The 27,393-nt window shown below is 37.8% G+C and overlaps 1 protein-coding gene across 21 annotated transcripts in view; it reads left to right on the top strand.

Moving 5' to 3' along the window:
- CNTNAP2 (contactin associated protein 2) overlaps nucleotides 1–27,393 on the top strand; it is a 1,160,459-nt gene that overhangs the window by 950,133 nt on the left and 182,933 nt on the right. The window lies entirely within an intron of this gene.

Here is a 27,393-nt window from a genome sequence, read left to right as displayed (position 1 = left end):
AAATATTAGCCTCTGTACCATATGTTGACTGTTTTATTTTATGCTGTGGGAAATGTGTGGGTATGGGAAATATCATTGACATTTGGTCTCTTGTGGCTTCTCTAAGTGCCATAGGTGATAATTTAATGATCCTTCACTCAATAATCTTTTTCTGTAACATCTATGCCCCTATATACACTGAGAATATATGGAATCTATTAATAAATACATTAATATAATTAATAGATCCTTTAAAATCTAAAATAAGATTAATATCGTAATAGATATACAACTGTTTACTCAGAATTTTAATGTGGGGAAGTGTGGGAAGTGTGGCCAGGGTAGTAGCTAGAGCAATTAACTATATTAGGAAATGTAAAGAAGTAAAACTGGAAAAGAAGCCTGCATGGAAATTGTTGGAATGAAAGGGGAAAAAGAGAGATTCAGCAAGGAATTCAGGAAGGAGATTCAGTGTTTGAAGTACAAGGTATTTTCTCAAAGGAAACAGAGAAGTCACTGAATAGTGGGTAAGACTGAATCAGAATGATATAGTGTAAGTAGAATATTGTCCAGAAATTTTGATGCAGGAATTGGAAATCGTGTTAGAAATGAAGAAGGGGATTGCAGTTTGATGAACGATCTCATAACCAATGCAGGAAATGCTCCCTCGGAGAACTGGATTCTAACTCTGCCTCTGGAACAAAATTCCTGTGTGATGCTGGCCAAGTTTTGTAAGCCATTTTTTCATAGGGCGGTCATCAATTGTTTGATCCTAATTTTCTGTATACCTAACTGGAAACTCAGATGTCCAATTTGTAGAAATACAGAACATTCCAAGCTGCAACTGAAAAAAGTGAGCACTCTCTCTGAACGTATCTAATGCTGTCTTCTAAAACACAAAAAATAAAAGCCAGTAGGCATTTTTCACCTTGAGCACTAAAAATGTATGTATGTTTTTAATCTTACATCTTTCATCCATAACATCCACTCTGTAGAATGGGGATGATGCCAGTTTCTCACCTCACAGAGGTTTTTCAAAGATAGGTAGATTTATGAAGCAATCATCTTCTGTAGTAATGAGCACTACAGAAAATCCAACAAGGAGATGATGTCATTATAGAAAGAGTTAAAATACACATTCAATATAAGATGGGGTCCTCATATTGAAGTATGAGAATAAATTAGAATAGTAAGTAGTGTTTTACTGTAAGAGTATTGTACATGTCCTATAATGAATGACGCTGGAGTCCTCCAGAAAAAGAGAAAAAGAAAGACAGTGACCAGTCAAGGACTATAACATGGTGATAGCTACAGGAGACAAATTAAAGATCTTTAAGCAGTATGCAATATTTGTTTTTCCTAAACTTTGTGATTGATTTTATTTTTATTTTTTTAATCAGATATATGAGTTGTTATTTTTCGTAGAATTATAGAATGGTTTGGTTTAGAAGGAACTTAAGGATCATCTAATTCCAATGACCCTGCCACAGGCAGCAACACCTTCCACTGGACCAGATTCTCAAAGCCCCATCCAACCTGGCCTTGGACACTTCTAGGGATGGGACATTCACAATTTCTCTGGACAACCTGTTCTAGTGCCTCAACACCCTCATAATAAGACTTTCTTCTGAATATCTAATCTAAATCTCTATTTCAGTTTTGAGCCATTACCCATTGTACTATTACTTCATGCCCTTGCAAGAAGTCTCTCTCAAGCTTTCTAGTAGGCCCCCTTTCGGTATTGGAAGACAGCTATTAGGTCTCCCTGGAACCTTCTCTTCTACAGGCTGAACAACCCCAACTTCCTCAGCCTGTCTTCACAAAAGAGGTGCTCCAGGCCTCTGATCAACTTTGTGGCCCTCCTCTGGACTTGCTACAACAGGTCCATGTCCTTTTTGTAATGGGGGCCCCAGACCTGGACACAGTACTCCAAATAGAGACTCATGAAAGCAGAGTAGAGGGGGACAATAACTTCCCTCAACCAGCTTGCCACTCCTCTTTTGATGCAACCCAGGTTGCAAATGGCCTTCTGGACTGCTGGCTGCATGTTGAGCTTTTTGTCCATCAGAACCCCCAAGTCCCTCTTTGCAGGGCTGCTCTCAATGAATTCTTCTCTTAGTCTGTACTCATGTCTGGAATTGCCCTTGACTCAGGTGCAGCACCTTGCACTTAGGCTTGTTGAAACTCATTAAATGGGCCTCACTCAACATGGGCCCACTTCTCGAACTTGTCCAGGTCCCTTTGAATGGCATCTCTTCCTTCTGTTGTATCAACTGCACCACTCAGCTTGGTGTCATCTGAAAACTTCCTGAGGGTGCAACTCAATACCATTGTCTATGTCACTGATGAACCAGTCCTGAGACAGACCCTTGAGGGACACAGCTCATTACTGGACTCCACCTGGACATAGAACCATTGACCATCACTCCCTGGGTGTGGCCTTCAAGCCAACTCCTTATCCACTGAATGGTCCACCCTTCAAATCTATCTCTGTCTAATTTGGAGATTAGGATGTCATGTGGGACCATGTCAAAGGCCTTACAGAAGTCCAAGTAGATGACATTGGTTGGTCTTCCCTTGCCAACTGATACAGTCACTCCATCATAGAAGGCCACCAGACTGGTGGAGCATGATTTGCTCTTGGTGAAGCCATGCTGGTTGTCCTGGATCATGTCCTTGTCCCGCATGTGCCTTGACATTGTTTCCAAGAGGATCTGTTCCATGATCTTGACATGCACAGAGCTGAGGCTCAATGATCTGTAGTTCCATGGGCCTTCCTTTCTACCCTTTTAAAAAATGGGAGTGATGTTTCCCTTTCTTCCAGTCACCAGGAACTTCACCTGACTGCCAGGAGTTTTTAAATAAGATGGAGAGATGCTTATCCATTCCATCAGCCAGTTCTCCAGGACCCTGTGATGCATGTCATTAGGCCCCACAGACTTGTACCTGTTCATTTTCATCATGTGGTCTCGAACCTGCTCTTCGCTTACAGTGAGAGGGACTTTGCTCACTTAGCCTTCATCTCCAGTTTCAGGGAAATTAGATACTTGGGAAGTCTGTCTGACAGTGAAGACTGAGGCAAAGCAGTTGTTGAGTACCTTAACCTTCCCCATGCCTGTCATCACTAGCTCTCCCTTCTTGTCTATCAAATGCGGTATATTCTCCTTGGCCTTTCTTTTCTGGATAATAATATAATAGAACTCCCTTCTTGCTATTTTTTGTATCCCTTGTCAAGCTCAGTTAATCCAGTTAAAATCTTTTGAGATAGCTCAGGATACAGTTGGCTTTGTAGGCTGCAAGTGTACATTGCTATCTCATGTTCAGCTTCTTATCAATCAGCACCCCCAAGTCCTTCTCTGCAGGGCTGTCTCAATCCATTTGTCACCCAGTCTATACTGTTGTTGGGGATTGCCCTGACCCTGCACTTGACCTTCCTGAACTTCACGAGGTTCACAGAGACTCACCTCTCCAACTTGTCCATGTTCCTCTGGATGGCATCCCTTCCCTCCAATGTGTCAACCACACCACACAGACTGGTGTCATCCACAAACTTGCTAAAGGTGCACTTGATCCCATTGTCCATGGCACCAATGAAGATATGAGACAGTACTGGTCCTAATACAGACCCCTGAGGGACACCATTCATCAGTGGGCTCCTCCTGGATATCAAGCCATTGACTGCAGCTTTTTGATTGTGACCATCCAGACAATTCCTTATCCACCAAACAGTTCATCCATCAAATCCATGTCTCTCCAATTTAGAGACAAGGATGTTGAGTGGGACCATGTAAGATTTTGTAAAAGTGCAGGTAGATGACATCAGCTGTTCTTCCCTTATCCACCAACACTCAATCCCCATCGTAGAAGGCCACCAAGTTAGTCAGGCATGATTTGCCCTTTGTGAATCCATGTTGTCTGTCTCCAATCACCTCCTTATTTCCTATGTGCCTTTGTATAGTTTCCAGGAGGTTCTGCTCTTTGGTCTTACCTGGCACAGATATGAGACTGACCAGGCTGCAGTTTTACAGGTTATCCTTGTTACTCTCTGTAACATTTCCGCTTTTCTAATCTTTGAGTACCTCAGCCTTCTCTGTATCCTATATCCCTGGTCTCTCGTTTCCTTGTGGAGGAGGCACAGATTTTACCTTGTCTTCCTTTTTCACCAACATACCTATAGAAGCTTTTCTTCTTTCTCTTGATATCTCTGGCCAGATTTAATTCTATCAGGGCTTTAGCTTTCCTAACCTGATCCTAGGCTGCTCAGACAATTTCTCTATATTCATCCCAGGCTACCTGTCCTTGCTTCCACCCTCTGTAGACTTCCTTTTTGTATTTGGGTTTGTGTAGGAACTTCTTGTTCACCCATGCAGGCCACTTGGCATTTATGCCTGACTTCCTTTTTATTGGGATGCATCGCTCCTGAGCTTGGAGGAGGTGATATTTGAATATTAACCAACTTTCTTGGGCTCCTCTTCCCTCAGGGCTTTATCCCATGGTACTTTACCAAGCAGTTCCATGAAGATGCCAAAGTCTACTCTCCTAATGTGCAGGGTAGCAAGCTTTCCATGCACCCTCCTCCTGTGCCTCAAGGATCTTGAACTCCACTTTTATAACTTGTGATTTTCATAAGTACAGAACTAGCTATGCCAATTATGGACTCAATTATAATGTAATCTTTCTCATGTACTAGATTACACCATAGTCTTGATATACCTGAAATCTGGACGGTGTGTATTAATGTTTTTTAAAAGCTTACAGAACACCTTTTCAGATCATTCTCTCTGAATAGAGAAAAAAAAAAGAGCACTCTGTAAATGGTACGGGTATTTAGCATATACTAATGTGTTGATTATCAGACCCTGAAAACAGGGGGTATATAGGCCAAAATGGTAGATATTGTCAGGGAATTCAAATTTATGTGTGTTTGCACAATGCATCTAAAATAGAAGTTAATTCTTAGAAGAGGCCCATGTTGTTGCTGCAATGTAAATACTAAGTAATCATTTTTGTCACAGCAAAGCTTTATGGATAAGAGGGAAAAAACAGTTGGGAAGAGCTTCACCCAGAGAAATCCCACTAAAGTGAACCTTAGTCCCAAATTATCCATTATTTGTGCCCAGTATGAAATTAATCCAGAAGTAAGTGAATCAAATTATATTTAAAAGGTTAGTTTTACCTGGCAACAGAGATTATTTATTTAAGAGCATGGTCATCATTCAAAGTCAGATTGCCTCAAGCTTGAGAGAATAAATGCTTCTGATATTGCTGTTATTAACAACGAGAAACTCCTTGGGTCATTGTGAAACCAAATCTGCTTCAACTGAACAATGTTATTTACACATGACTATTTATGCTTTTCTGTGAAAAATACTGGCACTGCAGAGATAGACAAACTATATGAATTAAGCAGTAAATGTAAAGATCTACAAAGAAATTTTGGTTCTTACTCTTTTGACCATAAACTCAGTTGTAACACCCAGATTGGTCAAAGCTTCTAATCCAAAAGCTGTTTACTTCTTATTCTTTCTTACTTTTTCCACAATATGTGAAAAAAACATGATGTGATTCTGCAGGTGGATTTACTGAGAAAAGGGTTTTCCTTTCAAACTTCTTCGTGAGGATGAGCTTTAGATTTCTCAGTAGGGCACAGAACTCACTGCTGACTATTACTATGACTGCTAATATTTCAAGAAATATTTGATGGTCCTATAAGATGACTGAAAGGGATTAAAGGAGAACTTGAAGATAATAGTGGTTCAGACAAATGAAGGAAATCAGCAATGAAAACAGAAGGAGGGAGGGGAAATGTAAGTTCAGAAGCTCCAGTGATGTGGTTAACATGGGAACAGCAGTGCTCCTAAGCAGACAATGATAATTGCCAGATGGAAAACAAAAGAAAGAAAATAACATTGGTATGCCACTAAGGCAAAACAAAAATGTTGATGAAACAATTCAGGACTACTTTATCATCACAGATCTTGACTTCAGGAATAAATCAGATGACTGCAGACCACCTCATTTTTTTGTTTATCCTCTGCCACAGTTTGGAAATTAACATTTCCTTCTCCAGAGTCTGCAAAATCCCTTTATTTTTGTGAGATGTTTGCCAAAGTGGTCCACAAGATACATTTCCCTTCTCTTTGCTACTTTTCTCCTACATTGAGGCTTTCAGAATAAATATTCAGGTGGTGAGAAAAGACAATTAAACGGGGATCAGTCTGATACGACTTGTTCTACTGCACAGGACTAGGGGTGGACAATGAAATGCCAGCCTGTGGCCATGGCAATGACAGTATGCCTGATGCTGGGCAGGTCACATGTAGCCAGATTTAACACAATATTAAAGGTTCCTGGAGATACTGGTATGCATCAAGGCTTAAGTATAGCACGTCAATTCCATTTGAAATCAGTAATAGTTCAGTTCCTTACTCACTTAGGCACTTTTGAACATCTATCTGTCCTTTAACCTTGTGTGCTCTCAATACCAGAGCTGCTGATGCAGTGAGAACTGGTGGGTTACATGACTCTGGCTTCTCCTATCCATTAGAAGCTGCTAAAGATGTATTTGGGTATTTTTTTTATTTATTTTTTTTCAGTGTTACTTTCTCATCTAGGAAGCAACTGGAAATTCCACAGCAATGGTATGTGATCAGAAGTGGTTAGTTTATACATTCTCTGAAGAAAAAAAAAAAAAAAAAAAAAAAAAGACCAGAGAATTTATCATTGGCTCTAATTAGTTACATTTTCCTGAAATTATCTTCTTATTTGTAACAGTATATAAATAAGCACTAAAGAAGTAAAAGGGATCAAATATGAATAAACCTAAAAGAACCTGAATGACTGTAGAAGTTGCAGTAAGGAATATGCATGATTACATTCAATATATATTAAAAAAATTACAATTTATCCACATGGATTGACTGCCTATAAAGGTCAAATATTTAAATAATATAGCAATATGTTTAAGCAATACCTTGCAAAATAGGCATTTTTGCTAAAATACAGAGGCCTGTATTTGACAAGAAAACATACTCTCTTGCATTACATGAAATAAGGGAAAAGAAAAAAAAAATATCTAGTAAGATTAGCGATGTCTTGCTGCTTGGCCGGTCATCACATATACATGACGAATCTCAATTTCCTAGAAAAGGGGAACATTTTGTAGAATGGTTGCCACTTCAAAAACTGTATTTGCACGTTTTAGCATAGCTTAATGACCATCTTTGAAATGATTGACCAGAAAACAATTGGTAATTGTGTTGTGCTGTAACTGTGTGCAGTAATTGCATCTGTTCACTTTATAAAATCTGAAATATCTAAACTTATTTTTTAGTTATGCTTATGGAGTAAACTAGTTTTGCAGGTGAAGGTGGGGAAGTTTAGCTGCCAACCTGCATTACTTAACAAGGCTGGTTTTTTTTGTACTTTGTAAATCCAGACAGCCTTTTGTAGTTTTTTAGAGTTTCCTTTCAGATTTCCTCTGTATATTAACATTGACACCTCACATTAAGATAATTTCAGTCAATCAAAATTTAGCACTATGTCAGTATGTAATGACACAGAATAATAATCTACACTAGGAGGAACACTGAAGACAGAAAGTCAAGCATTCAAACCTTAGGAAATGTTAGATTTAATGCAGCTATTATTACTTTTTTTTTTTTCCTGAATGATTGATAGTTTTGAGCTGAAACTTTCAGCAAGAGAAAAACAGATAGCCAGAAGCCAAGAAGTTCATTCCTACTAGTTATAGTTTGCCCATTAAAACTACTCTATCTGGGAGAAGGGTCAAGTGAATGAGTATTAAACAGGCTGATTCCTCTTCTGCATTTCTCAGCTCTGCCTACCTGTAACTTGTGTGCAATATTGAAACAAAATGTGCATATAAAAATACAGAATCTTCCCATTAATTGAATTTTGTCGTCTTTTTTTCATTATCTGTTCTATATTTTCTTTTATAGAAATTATGTATACCTTGTGTTTGACTATTATACATTCCTCTTTTCTGCTTCTCCCTTAAGAGAAGGCTAAATGTTTTCATTACTGATAACAACAGATTAAAATTTTGAGAAAGATGGAAACAGTAAAGATGAAGGGATGAACTCCATCCAACACTCAGCCATGCTAGAGATGTGCTAGGCAAAGTAGCACATTTCAAATTCTCATTTACTTGTACCTCAATACCACCATAGGACTCTGGCCTCAGACTGGGGCTTCATTAGACAAGGTTGGCTACAAACACAAAAAGGATGTCTTTCTCCTCAATGTTCATATGACCACAAATACGTACATAAGACTAATGAGAGTGATTTATAAATTAAATTTGTGGAAGATGAAGGGAATAGTAAGTCTTTCACAGCAAGTGTTTAGGCCAATAGTTTTACACAGGCTTTGAAGGACAGGACCTGTTGCCTTGGAGTTATCGTGAATGTATGTGGTTTATTGCTAATGCATAGCCCAGAGCCAACAGCTCCATCCTGGAATTCAGGTAAATCCATGATCACTTCGTTTACTCTCTCTCCTTTACAAATGTTCCATGCAAGTACTGATAACGTATATACATAGCTCAGGGAACCTGACAGATTTACAGTCTGAAATAATACAGGTTAAGGGCATTAGGAGTCTGGGGGTTAAATTAGTCATGAAACTTGCAAACGTCCCTGCTGTTTTCTCTCTTTTCCCTCCTGTGTTATTCACCTTTTTGTTTTGATAGTGGCCTAATTTATAACAGGCATTTAAACCACTTGGTGTTTAGTTGTCATCCCACTTATCGATGTTAAAGTAAGCATTTCCCTTAATGCTTGTGGATCATGGCAGCAACCAAACAGCTGAGGAGACAAGTCTTAGCCTTCTGAAAACTGAACTGAAAACACAAGAAAATTTGTGCATTGATGATACATGAAAGAACTGTCTGTCTTATCTTTGTTTAAATAGAACCTTCTTGCATGGTGTTATTTATTCAGTCCTATGTAGCTCTTCTGCAGTTATTTTTCATTCCACAAGGAATGCAAAACTAGCATATCTGAGGATGAGGGTACAAGAATCTGTACATCTTCATGCATATTGTGCAGTATCTTTTACCTTGCTCCATATTTAAAAATAGTTTAGCCCTAGCAACTTCCTAAGGATGAACAGGATGCCCATTCGGCAGCAAATTGAACATTAATATGAGTCAATAGTGTGCCCTGGCAGCCAGGAGGGCCAGCCATGTCCTGGGGTGCAACAGGCACAGCATTGCTAGCCAGTTGAGGGAAGTGATTTTCCAGCTCTACTCTGCACTAGTGCAGCCTCACCTCAAATACCGTGTTCAGTTTTGGATGTCACAGTATATAAAGAACATAAAACCATATTTTTTTGTCCCCAGAGGAGGTCTACAAAGACTGTGAAGGGTCTAGAGGGCAAGACATGTGAGGGGTGGATGACATTGCTTCATCTGTTCAGCATAGAAAAGAGGAGACTGAAGGGAGAGCTCAGGGCAGTCTACAGCTTCCTCACAAGGGGGATCAGAGGGGCAGGCACTGATCTCCTCTCTGGTGACCCGAGATAGAACCCGAGGGAGCAGCATGAAACTGTGATATTCAGAAAATGTTCTTCACTGAGAGGGTGGTCAGGCACTGAAAAAGGCTCCCCAGGAAAGTGGTCACAACATCAAGCCTGACAGAGTTCAAGATACATTTGGACAACTCTCTCAGACATATAGGATGATTTTGGGGTGGTCCTGTGTGGACACAGGAGTTGGACTTAATGATCAGAGAATCACAGAATCACAGAATCGTCTAGGTTGGAAGAGACCTCCAAGATCACCTAGCCCAACCTCTGACCTAACACTAACAAGTCCTCCACTAAACCATATCACTAAGTTCAACATCTAAACGTCTCTTAAAGACCTCCAGGGATGGTGACTCAACCACCTCCCTGGGCAGCCCGTTCCAATGCCCAACAACCCTTTCGGTAAAGAAGTTCTTCCTAATATCCAATCTAAACCTCCCCTGGCATAACTTTAGCCCATTCCCCCTCATCCTGTCACCAGGCACGTGGGAGAATAGACCAACCCCCACCTCGCTACAGCCTCCTTTAAGGTAACTGTAGAGAGCGATAAGGTCACCCCTGAGCCTCCTCTTCTCCAGGCAGAACAATCCCAGCTCCCTCAGCCGCTCATAAGACTTGTTCTCCAGACCCCTCACCAGCTTCGTCGCCCTTCTCTGGACTCTCTCGAGCACCTCGATGTCCTTCTTGTAGCGAGGGGCCCAAAACAGAACACAGTACTCGAGGTGCGGCCTCACCAGAGCCGAGTACAGGGGCACAATCACTTCCCTGGACCTGCTGGCCACACTGCTTCTTATACAGGCCAGGATGCTGTTGGCCTTCTTGGCCACCTGGGCACACTGCTGGCTCATATTCAGCTGACTATCAACCAATACTCCCAGGTCCTTCTCTGCCAGGCAGCTTTCCAGCCACTCATCTCCCAGCCTGTAGCACTGCTTGGGGTTGTTGCGCCCCAGGTACAGGACCCGGCACTTGGCCTTCTTGAACTTCATACAGTTGACCTCAGCCCATCGGTCCAAGTGCCGCGTGATGACACTCAAGATAATCTGCTCCATGAGCTTCCCTGGCACTGAGGTCAAACTAACAGGCCTATAGTTCCCCGGGTTTACCCTCTGGCCCTTCTTGTAGATGGGCGTCACATTTGCTAGCCACCAGTTGACTGGGGCCTCCCCTGATAGCCAGGACTGCTGATAAATGATGGAAAGTGGCTTGGCCAGCTCCTCCGCCAGTTCTCTCAGTACCCTCGGGTGGATCCCATCCGGCTCCATCGACTTGTGTACATCCAAGTGGTGTAGCCACTTCCACCAGCTCAGGGTACTGGGTATCCAGAGAACAACTGGCTTTGCCGCTAAAGACTGAGGCAAAGAAGGCATTAAGCACCTCAGCCTTTTCCTCATCCCTTGTAACTAAGTTTCCCCCCGCATCCAGTAAAGGACGGAGATTCTCCTTAGTCCTCCTTTTTGTGTTGATGTATTTGTGAAAACATTTCTTGTTACCTTTAACGGCAGTAGCCAGATTGAGCTCCAGATGAGCTTTGGCCTTTCTAATTTTGTCCCTGCACAGCCTCTCAACAGCCTTATAGTCCTCCTGAGTGGCCCGCCCTCTTTTCCAAAGATCATAAACCCTCTTTTTTCTCCTAAGATCAAGCCACAACTCTCTGTTCAGCCAGGCCGGTCTTCTTCCATGCCGGCTCGTCTTTGGGCACGTGGGGACAGACTGCTCCTGAGCCATTAAGATTTCCTTCTTGAAGAGTGCCCAGCCTTCCTGGACTCCTCTGCCCTTCAGAACCACCTCCCAGGGGACTCTGCCAACCAGTGTCCTGAACAGCTCAAAGTCAGCCCTCTGGAAGTCCAAGACAGCGGTTTTACTGGTCTCCTTCCTGACTTCGCCAAGAATAGAGAATTCTACCCTTTCGTGGTCACTCTGCCCAAGACAGCTCCCGACCGCCACATCTCCCACCAGTCCGCCACTGTTTGTGAACAGAAGGTCTAGCGGGGCACCTCCCCTGGTAGGCTCTCTAACCAGCTGCGTCAGGAAGCTATCTTCCAAGCTCTCCAGAAACCTCCTAGACTGCTTTCTCTGGGCTGTGTTGTGCTTCCAGGATATGTCTGGGAAGTTGAAGTCCCCCACAAGAACAAGCGCTGATGATTTCGCAACTTCTGCCAGCTGCCTGTAGAACTCCTCATCCGTCTCCTCATCCTGGTTCGGCGGTCTATAACAGACCCCCACCAGGATGCTTGCCTTATTGGCCTTCCCACTGATCCTAACCCGTAGGGATCCTTGTAGGTCCCTTCCAACTCAGGATATTCTATGATTCTATGAACTTTAGGGTCATTCATCTGTCAGTACCAGCAGTGATGAATGAACCTAAAGGAGAAAATTATGACATTATCTCTATTCCTTATTTTATTAAACTTTATAATTAATGTGTGAGTGAAAAATCAAGTGACCAAGAACAAAGATGTCTGCTACGTCTTCCCTAGAAACATAACAGATTTTCTATCTGAATGAAGAGCTTATGGTCTTAACTTTAGAGGACCTCCTGTCACAATTTGTCAGGTAAGGACAGAGTATGCTGAGCACTGCACACTACAGAATTCAGTCTTACTGTTGTTTTCTCCCCTTCTATCTCATTTTGTTTGTGTGCTAACTTAAAGAGTAATGACTCAGCCATCAGTGCAGTCCTAGAAGATGAAATCACTTCTATGCTGTCCAGCCTAAGGTATTTCACTTAATGCTTGACACTGCTTAGCTCTTGAAGAGAGTGGTTATCTTTTCTTCTTCAATTGTAGGGCCACCCCCTATACCACCCTGACTTTTTTTCTAAATCAGTGGAATGCTATATAGAAGACATCCTAAATCTGTCACCCCTTCTGTTAGATGAAAACTGCAGTCCATGCTTGTCTATTATTACTACTAGCAGTCATCTTTTAGCTGAAACACAATCACAAGAGAGTCCATGTGGCTGAAAGTATTACGCCTCCAGTGTAAACAAAAGATGTATCTACTTTCATTGTTTGTTCTTCAATGTGCAGGGATATATGCATGTATAGAAGGGAGAAGGAGGAGAGGAAATAATCATATACCAAAAGAAGCGAAGGGAAGATGGAAGGGAAGATGGAAGTAGTAATATTTTGGATGGATGGATGGATGGATGGATGGATGGATGGATGGATGGATGGATGGATAGAAAAAAAAGAGAAGGGAAAGGAAACTATTATTATATTCATACTGCATTATTTTACCTCAAACAGGAAGGTTGCTTGCATATGCTATGATAAACACTTAAAGAAATCCAGTAAGCTTGGATATACTCTGCAATATTACTAATAAAGGCAATAGCTCTAATATGAGGAAAAGAGGCAAAAACTGCTACAAAAAAAAAAAAAGTTGTCAAACTTGTAAAAGAAGATTAAATTCTACAAATTTGTTTTAATGCACTTTTGTCATAGTTACCGTTCTTGTTGGGCTGCTTCATGTCTCCCTCCTGTTTTGTTGTTGTTTTGTGTACGTGTGTGTTGCACAATCAGTGAATGCCCCAAGCTTTCCAAACTACTTCTCATCTGTCACTAATCATGGTTTGACATTTTGTCCCTGCCATAAACCTCACAATTCTTCTGTTATTTTCCTTTTATTTCCTTTGTTTCCTATTCATGCTTAGAATACCGTAGTGATGCAAGTTGAATGAAAATAAAGAAGAAGCCAATTTCCAAGGAAGCAGGCAAATATAAAGATAAGACAGAATCTGCTGACAACGTTAGAAAATGTGATGAAGAAAAACAAATACAAAAAAAAAATAAATCTATGATCCAAAAGCTTTATGCTGTCATTGGAAAAGTATAAATTTATTTGCAGTTATTGCTATGAAACAGGACAGTTAAAAATGCTGTCATGTAAACATGTAATTTCATGTCTAAGCCAGTATTTTCTGGGTATGACATAATGTGTGGTAATAACATTTAATGGTCCACAGGTTGACTGTAAAGTTAAAATATTTTGCAAGAGTATGAATTTAAGTATCTTATGTCAAATCTAAGATATTTATCCATTTTTCTGAAAGAAAATGGTATCAGAAATATTAAGAGGGTTTTATAAGATCCAGAAATCAAATTGAAACTTCTGTTTGGCACAGCACACCTACAAATAATACACTTAAAACTGACAATGTCTCCTGCTGCCTTTTTATTTAGTAAAATAGTCAAGAACAAGAAAATTTTAATCACTAACATTAAAAGCAAAGAAACTGTGAGATCCTTTAAGGATTGTGACAAAAATTCCAACAAAATAAATAACATCGAATGATGTAAATGCCTTGAATCAAGATAGCAGATAAATAATGACAATACATGAAGAGAAAGCTCAAAAATCTCATTTATTATCTTACTTTATTAATATAGCTTTTTTAATTGTTAGATTACCATATGTAACGATTGTGAAGCAGAACAGAACAAAAGGATAAAAAATAAATATCTTCAGGTTTTGTCCTAAAAGCTGGAGAATAGCAAAAGGATCTTCAAAGTAAAGATAAATATTGGGCATAGTTAACTCAGATCATTGAGATCAGTGAGCAGATCATTGAAAAAGCTGAGCTGAGGAAAAGAAGCTTAAGTTTATTAAATGCTTTTGCTAAAGGCAGATCAATTCAGAGAGTCATTGAGAGCAGTAAGGTTTTGCACTGCATTCATCTATGCATATGAACGCTCAACAGATCACAAAGTAATTCTGTCTGGAAGCAGCCTCCAGGGGCTACCTAGTCCAACCTGCTACTCAGGGTAGATCTAATTAGACTGGGTGGCTGAGGGCTGTGTACCCCTGAGTCCTGAACACCTCCAAGAAGGTGTTCAGAATCCCTCTGGACATCCTGTGCAAGTATTTGACCACACTCATTATGATTTTTTTTCCTGATATGTAATTGGAAATTCCCATGTTCCAACTGGAGATGTTTACCTCTTTGTATGTACATGTAGATCTACAAGCAAACATATCTCATACTTCTAATGTGGGACTGATGTAAGGACAACAGGCACGCTTCCAGACCAAGTCTGGAAATTTTGGTTTAAACCAGTTATTGCTGACTAAATCAGCCACTTCTAACAACATTTTGTAGAATCATTTATCTCCTATCTTGCCACCAAAGAACACTACAGTTATTGAAATGATGAAATATCCTGAAGTAGGTAAAGACATTGATAGTTACTGAACAATCCTGGCTCTCCTGTGAAGAGAATTCAAAAAGTGCACTTTTTAAATCTCCACTTTATAATGGGAAAAAAAAAAAAAAAAAAAAAAAAAGAGAGAGAGAGAGAGAGAGAGAAAAAAGAAAAAAATGACAATATAGTTTAACTGGGAGATAGGTGAAAAGTGAAAAAGCTGAAGAGGGAAAAACATGGGGCTTAGGAGAGAGTGGAAAAACAGGAGCAAGACACTGAGGATATGGTGTGGGAATTCAGTCACAGGGAGATCAGTTTTTGCCAAAAACTCATCATAAAATATCTTCTACCTCTAACAGTTAATTGTTATATTTGGCATTATTTGACAGTTTCTGTATGTCATTTCATCGTATCATATAGACATACCCTGAAAAAGTGGAGAATTTGAATATGATATCTTTGTGTTATTTAGAGGAGGTACTGCCTTTCCTTTTGGTCATGAAAGATCAAATATAAAAGGGCATTACTCCTTACTGGGATCTTGGGCTGCGCTGTGTTAAAAGAAAATTAATAACTGTCACTACAGGTAATGCAACTTTTTTTTTTTTTAATCAGAAAAGAAACAGTTGTATTGACAATATATCATAAAACAACTATTCATTATAAAAGCAATTTATTTCTGGTACTTTACTTTCATTAAAAGTATTGTTTCATAACAAAGTCTCAGGACTGATATATATCACTTTTTGAAGGAGTGGAGGAACAGGTCTCATCTACTATCATCTTTATTTTTGTAGAGTATAGACAATATTATACAGACCTTTGTTCTCTAATTGCAGTTTTGAATATGTGCCATTTCTGCTTATTTTCTAGCAAAGTCTATTAAAATTATTTTTAATACTCATTTTAAAGCAAATTTTTAGTGGCTATAGACGAAGAGATATCAACAGCATATTCTGGCTTTTATGAGTTTTTACAGCTAAAAACACAAAGATCACAATACTAGCACAAAATGTAGTGAAAATCAGAAGCTGGTTTTAATGAAGAGTTTACTGTCTGCATGGACAACAAAGAAACTCAAATATGTTGCAACATGATAAAAATTTTTGTTAGACACTCTGTAAAACACTGGCTAGCTGTGACCAGAAATATGTATGCAAATCACTTGCATTTGGAATTATCAAAGATAAGTCATCAGGTGTTCAATGATGAATAATGCTCCTTGTACTATTGTTTTGGGTTTTCTGTTATGGTCAATCAATACCATAGCATGAGAGTGATGCAAATGGAGAACTCAGAGTTCTTTTTTGTCTAGTTACAGTTATGAGCAGAAGTTACAGATGTGGCAGTGCCAGTTTTTCTCTATCTCTTTTCCACTTCCACAAGTTACACCTTCAGTTTTGTCACAGTTGTATTACCAAATGGAAAGAGGTTTGTTTCACCTGGAGGAAATACAACAGTATGGAGCTTTCTGAAAACTCATACAGTAGTTCAGATATAATGTACCTCACTAAACACTGGTCTGAAAATATTTAGATTAAAAAGTTGTATTTTGAAACTATCCCTAATAATATAAACTATATAGTTTAATTTGTAAGAAAAGCATCTTAATCCAAAGAACAGCATAGCTAAAACATTTGGAAATTGGTTTCATTTTCTATGGAACTGGATATAGAAATGCATAGTTAGCATGTAGAATGGAGAATGCATTTCCCCACAACTGGAGACTTTTTGGAGAGGCAGTTTCCAAAGCTGAAGTTTTTGAGGGAGATTGTATTAACACTGCTGCATGCTATTACCCTATTACTTGTTTTAAAAAGGGATTGCCGCTAAAACTGTGGGGGAAAAAAAAAAAAAAAAAACAAGTTCAGGATAATTTTGTGTTTCTTGTTAATATGTAAACATTAATTATTTTTCTTAACCTATGTTGTCATATAAATCTTCTCCATCAATCTGGACACTATATATCTATATATTTCTAGTTGCTATCCTTGTCAACTTTATCCATAAATATCCTCGATTTTTCTTTGCAAAAAATACCTCAAATATATAGTTTGACAGTAAGGCCTGTCCTCCTCACAAACTGCAGATTATTTTTCTGTAGGCACACAGTTAAATAAGGTATCAGCACTTATTTTATACTTACAATGTATCTGTAAGGATAGTAGAATGAATTACAGTTTGAAGTATTGTCTGCTGTCACTCCTTTCCTGGTAAACAGGATGACTTATCATATCTTAAGGGTTCTCAGCTCAGAAAGAAAATTTAAATAATGTGTAATAGAACTGCCAGAATACACACTGAGTTATTTTAATTACAACTCCCAAGAAAAGACCTAATCTCAAGGAAAAGAAAGTTTAATGGGGTACTAAATCATCTAGTCTTCTACTTTGTTATAGCTTTTTCATCTTCAGTCAAGAATGAACACTAAAGAGAACATGGGGGAATGGAGGCAATTGTTACAGAATAAATTCAATGGTGAAAACTGAAGACTGCGTGTGTAAACAAAATGGGAAAGTATTTTGAAAATTCATTAAATTCATGTTTTCTTTCTTTATAGGAAACTAAACCAAAGTAAAACAAAAAAAGAAACAAAACCTTATTTTATTGATCTGAGGAATATTTTTTGAAGACTCAATCAGTTGACCAATTGATGCTTACTCCTGTTGATGATCTATAAGTAATGTTATCCCAGAATCCAAGAAACATTAAACTGTTTTTATTACTGTTAACATGATTTTTTTACAAGTTTCTCTAATGAAGGATAAGCAAGGTAGTTATTCAGCTGTTCCAGAACTGAACAAAACAATTGAATTTTTCTACCTGCCCTTACTTAAAACTTTCTTAAGAATGTCTAGTGATGCATTTGTGATTTTTATACATCATGATTTGTACATGATTTCAGTTTCCACTTCTGATACATGAATATTTGCAAATCACTTACAACCATGCATAAATCCTTATAATAGTTTATATTATGTTTATACAGTTGAAGAATGTGTCTGTAGACCTCCAGGTTCTATTGCATTTATTAACAGTGTGTCCTCTCTCTCTTAAAGCAGATTATTATTGTTTGCAAACAATTTGTGGGATTTTTGTGTGTGTGGATTTTTTTTTTATGTTTGAAGATGTTGGAAAACAGTTAATTCATACATTTCCATTTCTGAATTCCACTTCCTTAATGATATGTAAACATAGTTTCCTCACTGAATCATTTTCTTAAGACGTTCCTTCAAACTGTGTGTTACCTTGCTCAGAAAGAACTGGGGTAGTTTCACCCAGCATTGTTATTGCATGCACATAGAGCTCTTTTGCTCTTTTTTTTTTTTTCCCCATTTTATAAAGAAGAAAAATAAGGGATGTTAATATACAATGGAACACTATTAGTATACCTATGCAGTGCACTGGAGCATAACACAATGACACTCAAAGCTAGATATAAACAAGTTAATTGGCATGAGAACTGTTTAAAACAGATGGGGGAAAAAAAGTACTTCTTTACACAGCTGGTTGTAAACTTCTGCAACTTGCTGCCACAGGAGGTTGTGCAAGCAGACAATGTAAGTATGTTCAGGAAAGGACAGAACAGATTCATACACAACAGGTCAATAAATGGTAAGCACTGTGCACCCTGTAACATTTTTAATATGATGATGGTAGCTGGTGGGGGAGTAGAAGGTCAGCAGATAACAAAAAGGGTCAGGCTCACACACTCATCCTTACTAGTATTTCTTATTGCCACTGTCTGCAGCAGGAGGATGAAGCAGGTGGACCATTGTTTTGATCCCACAGAACATTTCTTCTGTTCATGTATCTCAGAAGTCTTTTGGCAAGGCTTATTTGCTCAGGTGTTGTCCTTGCCAGTGTAGCCAGAATGCTTCTCAGGGCAAAACTACAATCTTTGCACAGCATTACATGCACTAGATGGGACTGGCAATAGCTTATTTGTCTCTGCATTGTGTTCCCTCTCCTATGTGCTGAAAGGTTGTGACACCATTTTCCCTAAAAATACACTGCAGTAAAACAGAACAAGGAAGAAATATTTATTGTGACATTTCCGAACACAAAAAAGGAATGTCCTGTGAATCGAGTATTTGAATCTGGAAAGCAGACTTTATAGCTAGCATGAATGTTCCGGAACAGCTTTCAGATATGAGTATTGGGGTTGAGTAGCCAAATTCTTCCTAATTTGAGATGTGATCAGATTCTAAAGAAGATTGGGTAGTGTGGCTGCTTGCAATAGCAGAGAGCTGTAATCAGTGACTGCAGCCTCTACAATGTTGCTTGTGTAGCCTTTGCTTACAGTTAGAAGTGGTAGATATCTCAGTATCCCTTACATCCATGGGGCAACTTTTATCTCATAGACTTTCACTTTAAGGCAAGAAACACCTGCAGTAAGCTACATTTAAGCCATAAAGAAAGAAAAAAATACATCAACATTTTGCAAATTAACATATTTATTGCATTAAAGTGCAGCACAACATTGTCAAGGCTCTGACTGCACCAGATGCAAACACTTTGGGCCCTAAGCCTTTGCACCCAAACTATTACATTTTAATTTCTGTCTTCACCTAATGCTGATAAAATTGCTGCAGAGCCACAGCTTGGAAGATTAGAGAAGCACAGCCTGGCTGCTTCAGGGTCAGCTTCCCCACCAGGCCTACTCAGGACTGCTTGGAGTCCTGAAAAGCGCTGCTGTTATGGATAAGGAGGGAATTAGAACTTCTCAGCCACTTCATCATCACTTTGGCCATGACCACGTTGTCATCGCTTCTTAGAAACTCACAGCCCAGAGCCTTTTCAATCCATGCAGTCAGGGTTGTGACAGGCCCATGCACAAATCAGACAGCATGCTATGTACTAAAAAGTCTTGGATGGGTTCATCAAGCATTGTGCTAGGAAAAGACAGTTTGAGCTCAGAATTAATTGTGTTAGGAAAGAAAGAAAGAGAACAAGAGGAAAGAAAGGAAGGAAGGAAGGAAGGAAGGAAGGAAGGAAGGAAGGGAGGGAGGGAGGGAGGGAGGGAGGGAGGGAGGGAGATCATTGCCATGATGGAAAAAAAATATTCTGCACTTCCTATCACTAGGTGATGTCCAGATATTTCCCAATAAGCAGGGCCAGGGCCTCAGTACATGTAGCAGTTGCATGCATGGAAGATAAACACATTTGTAATAAATGAGGGGGCCTCCTCCTCCTTTTTCATAATTTTTATTGTTTAACATGATGTCATATGGTATGGAATAACCCTTTAGGTGCTTCAGGTCAGCTATCCCAGTGATGTCCCCACCAACACCTTCCTAACCCAAGCCTGCTGACCTTTGCAGCAGGTGCATTCTCAACAGCATTCTAGCCACATGTGCAAAGCTCAGCAGTAAATGGGCTTCTGTGAGGACAGTTAACTCCATCCCAGCCAGACCCAGTACACTTGTATAAGTGAAGTCAACAAAATGTTAGACAAATATTTGCCACTCTGCAGTCAGTAGAACTGACAGCAAAAGTCAGATTTTTCTAAGCAAGGATGTCTGCATTTGGCCTGATATTTAGGAAAAAGTATAACGTCATTATCTTCCCTATAGCTCAAGTCCTAATTTCAGTCACTCAGTTGTCTCATAATGCTGGGAGTAAATGCAGTGCCTCCAAGATATTCACTGGCCACAGCCCTGCAGAACTCAACTGCCTCTGGAGGTGACACATTTGTACATTTTACACAAATGCAATTTTTTAAAACTTTAGTAAATATCCTGTTTAACATTCTGACTGATGTCAACTGTTGCTGTAGTACATGTGTGTGGATATACACATATGCAAACAAGAGGCAATGGTATAATAAAAATATGAAAAGGTCATAAGAAAATTAATCTATGGAAAAAATTGCATATCATTATAAAATAAGGTTATTTGTCTTTTTAGCAAGAGCACTAAAAGAAAGCAGTTGCAATGCAAGTAATTTTCAGATGCGTGTGTTTACAAGCAGAGGGAAAGTGACAAGTATTCATGTTTTACTTATACTTTATTCCAGAGTGTTTCCGTAACAAAAAAATAAAAAAAATAAAATCTGTTAATTACCTCTATACTGCACCATTGCTTTAAATGTGCTTGTATATCCTGGAGCATTCAGTTTCATATAATTATTTCTGATAACTGTGGATACATTTAAAATGCTTTGTAGATGGATATTTAATTCTTCCTCTAAAGCACTTTCATGATATTAGACACCACTTTCCTTCCCCAGTAGATGTAGAAACATTATACATCATTTTTATAACACAATTTGTAGTTAATCCTTCACTTTTGTTGTTGTTGTTGTCGTTGTTTGTTTTTGGTTTTCGTTTTGTTTTGTTTTTTGGCAATGGCTGTTATAAAGTCCTTCTTCCATTTGGCTCTAGCATAGCTTAAAGTTTGAAATAGCTGTTTGTTCCTGACCTCTTTTGTAGTTACCAGTTAATTTGAAGGGTTTACCTTTCATAGGTCAAACAAAACAAACAAACAAGAACAAAAGCTGATGACTGCTCTATTGAGAGAATTTGTTTGGAAACCACTTTTATTAAGAACTTCACAGTTAGAAGCAACTTTTCTATTTATTAGGTAAGAAGGAAGTAAAAAATAATATATAGGATCACTAATTCCAACTCTGGAAGGCAGTCTTAGCTAGTCTTAACCTAGAGGTCCTCATGCTAAGTGAGGAGCTACAGATGTATGCTACATAATACAGACTAGATAAAATTGTCCTGTCCTGATGGGGTAAGCGCTCCTTTGAGAGCACTCACTCTTATGGGTTTCTGTTCTTCCACACACCCACAAAAATAAATGGGAAGCAAACTTCTGGGGCTAAGACTAGAGAAAAATGTAAACTACAATGTGATAGTTACCTCTGACTAAGAACTAAAGGGGACCCGAAGTCTACTGAGGAGAGACAATTAGTAGATCATGTGTAATACCATGAAAATACAATGTTTAAAGAATGAGAATTGATTATAGATAAAGAAAACAAGATTTGTGATTATTAGAATTAAAGCTTGAGTTCAGTTCAAACCAGAAAGAACTTACTGAAAAATAACCTCAAATACCTAACTTTTCCTAAAAATCAGTCAGTACCTGGTTGGCGTCCTTACAGAAAGGAAATAAATAGCTGAATAGCAAATTCTCTTGGAGTTTTACTTGTAATAGTATATAACATTATTTCTTTCCCCATTTTTTTTTTGTCTCTTTTCTTGGCTATTTAAATAGTTTATTATTGAGAAAAAGGATGCTGATACTCTTACTTCCCACACGATGATAGCAAGTAATGTAATTTTTCTGTTTCCCAAAATGTCACCTGTGATACAAAAGTATGATAACTGTAATTTTTTACAGAAAGCAGAACCAAACACACCTGAATACCACATTTTTCATATGAGACATCTTTATGCTTACTAACAATCTTTATTTCACAGGACCTGAAAAGTAAGGGTAAAAGGGCTGGGATATCATCTATATTAAGACTAAGCAATCCCAACAATAGTTTGGAATATAAAGACAAAAGAGAGGATAAGCATGAAAAACGCTTACCAGAAGATGCAAATTTGGAAGGTAGAGCCTACCTACTTAACATATGCACGAAGATTTTATGAAGTTATCTAATAGAGCACTCTGTTCCAAGGTGTGCTTAACTTAGATTTTTCCCCAGAATATGTGTATTGTAGCTATAGAAGCAATGAAGAGTTTAACTAAATCACTGCGCTCTTATGTTCTGCATGGTAACTTTGTGTGAAGCATAGATTGGTTTAAGTGTTGTAGGAGGAATATGCGTATGTGTTGGATGAACTCTACAGGAAATGCTAGTGAAAAGGTGGGAGGAATGGTAAAGTTTATGTAACCATTTTTTTCAGAAATGTTCTAGGTGCACTAAGTCCCATTCTTCATTAAGTTTTCTGGACCAAATTCAACACTAAATTATGCACTTTAGAACCTCATTGAAGTCAACAGGCTTACATGGGCTGAAGTCAGCATTAACTATAGCCATCTGTTATTTTGTCATGCCATACTCAATTATTTTTATTTAGCTTATTCAGTCATACAAAATAAAACTGTCAAAGTTGTGAAGAAGTCCAAGAAATGAAACCCCCAAGCTGCTGCTCTGAGATTTTTAACATTTTTTCCAGTACGGGTCCTTGTGCCTTACAAAATGCTGGCTGAAGCACATTTGGTCTGAGTTTGATTGGACATGATCCAAAGGCTTATAGACAGTTAGTAGAATAAATAAAGAATTCATCACATATCTGCATAGGTCTTACAGTAATATATTCGATAGTACAGATGTTAAAAATACATTTCATTAGATAACTGCTTTTAGCATTCATACAATAAAATGTTACAGTCCTTATTACTGAAAGTCACTTACAGTCCTTATTACTAAAAGTCACGATGTTAACTATAAAGCATTTGGATATATGAAAATGCATGCAAATGTAAAAAACAAACAAATTAACTAATAATGTTTCAGTTTAAATTAGATTTTTTTTTATTAGAAAACTAGAAAATCACGTACTTTACACATCACCTAATCACCAATAAAACATATAATCCCCAAAATAATGATTATAATAACTCAAATTAACTTGGATTTTTTAATTAAAAGGGTTGGTGTTACAGGATTATAAAATGTGAGACATGTCCAAATGGGCAAATTTATTTTCTAATACAATTTTAAAACTTTTTCAGCCAAAAGGCCAGGGGAGGGATAGATGGTCTATAAAGTGGGGAAAGAGATCTAAGTCTCAGTCCCAGGAAAAAGTGTGAATTAAACCTGCCTTTGCATAGCTAATTGGAACTGGTAAATTTGATAAAGTAAACTTTGAAGTTCTTCAAAGGAACTTAAGTGACTTGTGCTAAATGCATTTTTTTTCTTGTACAGTTAATTATCAGTGAAGATATCTTAATTTAGCTCGTCATTCTCTTGGTGTGATTTTTTTGTGAATATGAGGCATGTGTATTAAGATCATTTAACCTATTCAATCTTTTCTAATTTCTAGCAGGGATTACCTGTGTTTGCTGTACCATCAACATCATGCCTTCAGTATAATTTATCTTCAGTAATAATGTCAAAGAATGGACTTGCTTATGTAGTCTGTAATTTTTTGTAATTTGGGTGCTAGGATGAGATAGTCTTTTTTTTATATAGTTTAGATTTTCAGGAAGTGACAGCTTTCCAAAAAAATATATATATAATAACCTGAACTGCTTCCCTGTTTTTCTTTTGCATTTACCACTGAAATAGCCCCTTAAAAACCCTTGTTTTGCCCATCTCTAACAGTCTGCACATAGGAGTTGCTTACACACACACACACGCACCAAAAAAAAAAAAAAAACTGTTAAAACCACCTGTTACTAAATGTTTTGTTTGGTAAATCTGACATCATCGAAACTAAGTGCATGATGCAAAAAGGTTGATGGCACTTTGCTCCTCCATTTTTTGCCTGTATGCTGGAGAATAAGCTTAATTATCTTAAGATCAGTTTTGATTGTAAGAGTTGAAGCTTCTTCTTCTGTTATTAGGAATATGAGAACAGCAAATTTCATAGGACCTCAGCCTTTCCAATGTCAGTATGAAAAAAAAAATAGAATTGAGTTATGATTCTCCATCAGTTTTTATGTTCCCATCTAGTAATGAGAAATGTTCCATAATACCCCTTGGCAGCCAAATCAGAGGTGTTATTAGCTCCAACTTAATATATAAGGGTGCCTGCAGTGACAAGACGTGGGAAAGGCACAAGGGATCTATAAGAATCCATGAGAACAGTCAATTCAAGTAAGAATAGAAGTTTTCAGCCTAGAGTATATTGTTATCACTATACAATTCGTAAATAGGGCAGAGCCCTTGGAATAGGGTGAATCTGAAAGTACAGTTCTTGTGCTGCTTAGTATGCACATAAAGCAGTTAAGTAAATTTCATCAAAACCTTTCCAAAGTTATCTAGTTCCTCTTAAATCGTAGTTTTTGTTTACCATCTTTTTAATCCTGTTAATTACAGTTTGCATATTTCCAAGTAACTCACTTCCAGTTTATTAGTGCTGCTGCCAAAATTGCATTGTTCATGAAATACTCTGTAATATTAACTTTTCTTAGCGGTTCTAGTGTAAATAAAATTATTGCTAGATATTTTTGGAAGAAAGCATTAATACTTGGCACATCTGTACCCTTTCTGATCTTTTTTTAAGAGATATTCATTTTCAGATATTTTCTGGACTAAACTGCTTAATGTCTCTCAAATATATTATGGAAATTCAGCTATTACAATATGGGTTCTTGTGAGAGGTAGACAATTATATATTTTCTAAATTTGAATACATGGGAGTTTGTGTTCTTCAAATCACTACAAATAATTAATAAATGCTTAACACAGCTGTTTCAATCCAATACGTGTTTTTTTTTTGTTTGTTTGTTTGTTTCATATTCTCAAAACAATTCAAGTTCCTCGGGTCATGTAAGCATATCTGTATAAGTAAGTCCATTCCTACCTGTAATATATTCTTTATGTTTTCTCCTGTGTAGGACTGGACTGATAATTAAGTGATGTCTAACAAAATTGGAGAAAAAATAAATAAATAAAAAATAAAACTCAGGTATCAGAAGTCTGTTTGTATAAAATCATTATATAAACAAATTAATAGTAATACAGAATTTTATCATTACTTTGAATATGTCATTTGCTGATACATGCATAATGTATTTCTTCTTTCCATACCACAGAATGCTTACAAAGAGTAAGTAGATGATCATAATCAAAACAATGATAAATCTTATACTAATATCTTCTGCTTTCATTCAAAGGCACCCTGAAGCACTTTGCAGACTGTTATATATAGGAACAAAAATTAGAAATATAAAATTACACAGAGATTTCATTGATATCTCCTGGTAATAATTACAGGATTTGATCAGATTCATTCATCTCCCATTTGGCTATTAGCAGGAATATGACACACTCTGAATTCAATCTTTATTCTCTTAAGGGGATTTTCTTTGGTGAGGAAAAACTTCAGAGTCTTTCTTCACCCTCTTAATGTGAAAAATCTTTAGATACTGGCGGAAGCATTATCACTTCTTGGAACTGAGTATTCCAGCTGTGATTATTTCTAAATATGTAGTACAAAGACGAGCATTATAACCAGTCTTCGGTTTATAACTTTTTTGACTTTGTCAGCAGTGATTAGTATGTCCAGAGGAACTACAAGTACCTTTGAAAATCATAAAAGAGCCACTTAGTTTCTCAAAGATATTTGTTTTTTTAGTGCATGGCTGGGGTGACAAAAGCTATCATTATCGTTTTTTTTTTTGTTGTTGTTGTTGTTTTTTAACAGAAAACAAACTACACAGGTTCTGTTGAAGAAAAGACAAGTAATTTTTCTCTACTCAGACTAGTACTCCCACCACTCAATAACAGTTCTTTTGCAGGGGAGAATGCCTAGAATGCCTTTCCTACAATGATGAGACAAGAAACCAATTGTCAGAAAATAGAGCTATTCCAGAAGATGGCTGTAATATTTAGCTTTATTTTCATGACAACAGTTTTAAAATGACCATATCATTAAGTGCACAAATAAAATATTAAAATGAGTAGAACATGATCAATGAAGAAGAGGGTGAAAATCATTACTACTTTTTATTTTCTTTAAAGGAGGTAAGAGTTACTGGCAATAAGAAAAGGACTGCCCTCTGACATCCTTATTTGCAGCAGAAATATTAGCTCTTTCTGTGAGAGGAGAATGAAATAAGAAGAATGCCAATACTTTTTACTACACTTTCAAGAATTCTTTGTTTTAAATAAAGCACTCTTTGAAAGAGCAGCAATCAGCAGAGAAAGCCAGTCTCAGAGGAAGATCTCACAAAATGTGAAGTGATGATATACATGTATCCTCTATTAGAAGGGAGTGGTTCCTATGGATATCTGTCTTTAACAGAGATGGAAGATTAGGACTTCATACCTGGCTTTGTTACCTCTTTTCTTTCTTATATGGAAAGTCCTTTAATCTCCTTTTTCTTATATCTCTGGTCTCCAAATTTATGATAATGAAACATCTGTAAAGCGTATTGCAACCTATAGATGAAAAGTGCAACCTAGCACAATCTGCAAAAGAAGCTGTGAGGGTTTCTCTCCATTTTCCTTCCTTTTTAGCAGTCCCCTGTAACAGCCTTGCTGACCTGTGTTCATAGCACCTGCTCTAGCTGTGTCCAAACAGAGTTAATGACCTCTGCAATATAAAGGTTCCAGGGAGAAAGGCATGTGCTCTGAAGGGGGAGAACATACAGCTAAGGAAAACAGACATGTACTGTTTGAAAAGCTCGAGTAATTAAATCTCTAATTACTCCCTCATCACAGAGAAGAGACACCACTTCCAATTAACTGTCACTCAAAAATGTGATGATTTTTTCTTAATTCATATCTTCAGAAGGACCTAGTGAGGCTTGTGACTGGAGACTGTGCTAATGGAAAACTCTGAATGTTACCACAGATCTTGAAATCCCTGCAGTGCTTCCCAGTTATTAGCAATTTAATGAGTCAGATCATGGAGTCATCTATGTTAGAGATGAAAGACTTCCAGGTTTCTGAAATCTTTACCAGTTACCAGTTATGTTGGTACTTTACACTTCAGTATCTTTTCCAGATCCTGACTTCATCCTTCATCCTGTGCTATTGTTGGTCAAAGAAACTGAACTTTAGATCAGAAAGTTGATTACT

Source organism: Anser brachyrhynchus, assembly GCF_964034855.1.
Source record: "Anser brachyrhynchus genome assembly, chromosome: 2".
Lineage (NCBI taxonomy): Eukaryota > Metazoa > Chordata > Aves > Anseriformes > Anatidae > Anser > Anser brachyrhynchus.
Note: the sequence above shows the minus strand (reverse complement) of the source record. Positions and strands in the feature narration are given on the sequence as shown.